General features: G+C 44.2%; 1 pseudogene; it reads left to right on the top strand.

Annotated features, from left to right (window-relative positions):
- The first annotated feature begins 217 nt into the window (after positions 1-217).
- Positions 218-602, top strand: LOC102434147 (annotated as a pseudogene).
- The last annotated feature ends 3,886 nt before the right edge of the window (positions 603-4,488 follow it).

Below are 4,488 nucleotides of genomic sequence, written 5' to 3' on the forward strand. Positions count from 1 at the left end.
GAAAAAGAACTAAATGAAAATGAGACAAGCAATCTAACAAATGCAGAGTTCAAAACATTGGTTATGAGAAAGCTCAATGAATTTAGTGAAAATGTCAACAATGACATAGGAAACATAAAATTGGAGATAGGGCTTTGGTGCAACTTTCCAGCAGAGTGGAGTGCTCCTCTGTACTGCGGCGCTTCTAGAGGAGAGGCGGGACCGCGGAACCGCAGCTATGACTGAGGCTAGGGTAAACCCGCAGGCCTACCTCTCGCAGATGCCCACCTCACCAAAAAACGATTGGACTTCATTCAGCAGTCATGTAACTACAAGCAGCTTCAAAAAGGAGCCAATGAGGCCACCAAAACCCTTAACAGAGGCATCTCTGAGCTCATTGTGATGGCTGCAGACGCAGAGCCCTAGAGATCATCTTGCACCTCCCGTTGCTGTGTGATGACAAGAATGTGCCCTATGTGTTTGTGCGCTCCAAGCAGCCACTGGGGTGGGCCTGTGAGGTCTCCAGGCCTGTCGTCTCCTGTTCTGTCACCATCAAAGAAGGCTCACAGCTGAAGCAACAGATGCAATCCATTCAGCAGTCCATTGAAAGGTTCTTAGTCTAAACCGGTGGCTTCTGCCCCTGGGGTTGTGTATCATATTGTCTGTGTTAGCCTGTAGGATTTCCAGCTACCTTCTATTGTTATAAAATATTGTAGTAGTAAATCTGATTTTTATATTTTTTGGAAAAAACACACAACCAGAGACAGAAACATTTCCAAAGAATCAATCAGAAATAAGGAATACAATAACTGAAATAAAGAATACATTAGAAGGAATCAACTTCCCTAACCTGGCAAAGGAAATAGACATCAAGTCCTGGAAGCTCAGAGAGTCCCAAACAAGATTAACCCGAAGAGGCCCACACCAAGACACATCATACACATCGTAATTAAAATGCCAGAGGTTAGAGACAAAGTGGGAATCATAAAAGCAGCAAGGTAAAAGAGTTAATTACATACAAGGGAGCTTCCATAAGACTGCCGGCTGATTACTCAATAGAAATCTTGCAGACCAGAAGGGATTGACACGAAATGTTCAAAGTGATGTCGATCTATAATTGTATAGACCTACAACTATATCTTTGTCAATAGGTATGCACTTTGTTGCCATTATTTTTGCTTCTGAAAACAATGCTAGAGTATTATTATTTACTATTTCTTTTACTTTAAAAGGAATGGGACTGCTGGATTCAATGGTACATGCAATTAAAACATATTATGGAAAATTTCAGACATATACAAAGTAGAGATAATAGTTAACATAATGAACCTCCATGGACCCATCATCCTGCTTCAACAATTACCAGAACATGAGCAATCTTGTTTCTTTTAAATGCTCTTTTCCCTCTCCTTCTCGGCACCTCCAACACACACTGGATTATTTAAAGCAGGCTGGATATATTTTTAAGGTCGAGACAAGACTTCCTGACATGCAAGATGAAGCATATAAAAGAGAAAGAGGAGTCAGTTAGTTCCAGATTGTTAAACTGGGCAGAGGAAAGGCTGGGGTGGCCATCCACTGGTGTGGGTGGAAATCAGGTGCTTGGTTTCCATCTGATCACACAATCTTTAAAGATGGAGAACCTCATCGTTATGGTCAGAGGGATCTGTGATGATGGAGTAAGAGTTGGAGAGATGCAATGTTGCTGGCTTTGAGGAAGGGACCCAAGAGCCAGGGAATGAGGGCACCCTTCGGGAGCTGGAAAAGGCAAGGAAATGAGGCTTCCTGGAACCTCCAGAAAGGAACACAGTCCTGCTGACACCTTGAAGTTAGTTCACTGAGATCCATGTTGGATTTTTGAGCTCCAGACCTGTAGGGAGATATAATTGCATTGTTTAAGCATCAAGTTTGCAGTCCTTTGTTATAGCAGCAAGAGAACATGAACACCTCCTCCTACATGAAAGGGTGGAAGGTAAGGGGAAGCGCTGAGGGGGCTGAGAAGCAGCCTGTGACATAAGAGAAAAACGAAGAGGAGGAGGCGGCAAGAGATGGGCCATATGTTGCTGATTGGTCACATAGGATGAGGACAGAAATTCGGCCTTTGGACTTAGGAAGGCGGTGGGTAATTCTTTTGAAGAGCTTTCTGCAAAGGGGAACAAAAAACAGGACGGTAATTAAGAGACGTTTGTTGTCATTATTTAAAATGGGAAAAGTGACAGTATGCTTGTAAGCTGATAGGAACGATACAGAGGAAGTGAGAACTGAGGAGAGGGGAGTTGATGGGGCGCTGCCCTTGAGTAGCAGCACAGGGTCCAGTGCAGTTAGAATCAGCTTTTCAGGAATAAGAAGGGCAAGAGGTGGGAAAGCAGAGTATGTGGGTATGGTTGCTGGTAACTGAGTGGCTGTGGTGTTTGCCCAGTTTCCTCAGTGCGGTTGAAAGATGGGCAGAGGGCTGGGATATTTGCAGAGAAGATGTGGAATAGTCCTCCAGGAGATAGGGAACCGGATGGACTAGGGAAGCCCAGGGTATGATCGCTAGGCAGCGTTCAAGAACCCCTTAAGGTTCAGTTATTTCCAAAGGGAAATAGGCAAAATAGAAAACGTGACCAGCTCCAGCTGGTCTGGCTCAGTGGATACAGTGGACAGAAGAGTCCTGGGTTCGATTCTGGTCAAGAGCACATCCCCAGGTTATGGGCTCGATCCCCAGTAGGGGGCATGCAGGAGGCTACCAATCAATGATTCTCTCTCATCATTGATGTTTCTATCTCTCCCTCCCTCTCCTTCCCTCTCTGCAATCAATAAAAATATGTTAAAAAAGAAAAGAAAACAATGACTAAGAATAGATGTTCACAGCCCAGGTTTCTTCTGAGGCTGGCTATCTCATTTCCAGCCTGTGTTCGCCTGGCAGAGGCTGTGAGCACTTGGTCTTGGATTCTCTCTTAGCAACTTTGAGGCCGCTCAGCTTCTGGGTGCTGTTGCTACCTGCCTCCCTGGGGCTAGTCTGATGAATATCCTGTTCTGTTCAAGGCCAGATGAATGAAGTTTTCTTTTTCCACCGCGCCACACCCTTCAGCGACCTCCCACTGAGTTCTGGTTTCTGGTCTAGACAAAACACTGCAATTTTTTCTCATTTGCATAGCAGAGATCAGTGACACCAGCCAGATCTCAATGAGCCTATAAGCCCATCGCAGCCCAGGCTCCCAGCTTCAGCCCTGCCCCGCTCTCCTCTCCCAGGTGGCATCTTGCTTTTCTGTGAAGGGGATCTAGCACAAGTCTCAGATGTTAGTGATAATGATACATGCCCTGTCTTCCTTTTCTGTGGAGAAATATATCTAGCTGAAGTCCCATATATGAGTAGTAATGGTACACATCCTGTAGAAATGATACAGTGATACCTACCATGGGCTGTTCTTTCACAGACCATGAACTTCAGGGGAAAAGTGAGGACAACCAAGGAGGGAGAGTGCTGATGAAAAAGGTGAGGTCAAAGATAAAACTTTTCTATTTCAATTGGGTCACATTCTGGCTACATATGGTACTGAGGAAGCAGGGCTATTATGAAGTAAAATACCAAGAACATGTCACCATCCAATTAGGGAGATATTGTTATATGTATATGAAGTAGTCTGCATTTTCCTTGAAAGCTTCTGAGATTCCCTGCTTTGGGCCTCTGCTCACTTTGGGATCAACTTGGCTGTTTTCCTGGAACATGGCTCCTATTTACCTCCACAATCCCACACCCATTTTCTCTGCCTAGGACGCCTCCTCCCTAATACCCAACAATCCAAACCTTTTTCAGGTGTCAAGTCCCTTTTCAAATTTACCTCCTTGATCAAGACATGCCTGGTTTCTTCAGCCAAAAGTTTTCTAAATTTGCCCATAAACTCTTTCGTTTTAAGTTTTTATTTATTTTTTATTGAATTTATTGGGGTGACATTGGTTCACAAAACCATGTAGGTTTCAAGTGTGAAACTCAACAAAACATCATCTGCACACTGCATGTGTGCCCATCACCTCAAACAAAATCTCTTTTTGTCCCTATTTTCCCCTATTTGCAGGTCTCCTCCTACCCCCAACCCCCTTTCCCTCTCACCATCACCACACTATTGTCTGCATCTATGTGTTATATATACAATTTTTTTTGCTTAATTCCTTCACCTTCTTTCATCTAGCCCAGCCGTGGGCAAACTATGGCCCGCGGGCCGGATCCGGCCCGTTTGAAATGAATAAAACGAAAAAAAAAAAAAAGACCATACCCTTTTATGTAATGATGTTTACTTTGAATTTATATTAGTTCACACAAACACTCCATCCATGCTTTTGTTCCGGCCCTCCGGTCCAGTTTAAGAACCCATTGTGGCCCTTGAGTCAAAAAGTTTGCCCACCCCTGGGCCCTAACACCCCGCCCCTCTGACTGCTGTCACCCTAATTTTGAGCTCTTAAAGCATTGTATCTCAACATTTTTTTCCATTGTCACCCTGCTAAGTAGCCTTTGAATTTTTTCATTCT

The sequence above is a fragment of the Myotis lucifugus genome, unplaced genomic scaffold (genome assembly GCF_000147115.1).
Source record: "Myotis lucifugus unplaced genomic scaffold, Myoluc2.0 scaffold_21, whole genome shotgun sequence".
In the NCBI taxonomy this organism is placed as follows: domain Eukaryota; kingdom Metazoa; phylum Chordata; class Mammalia; order Chiroptera; family Vespertilionidae; genus Myotis; species Myotis lucifugus.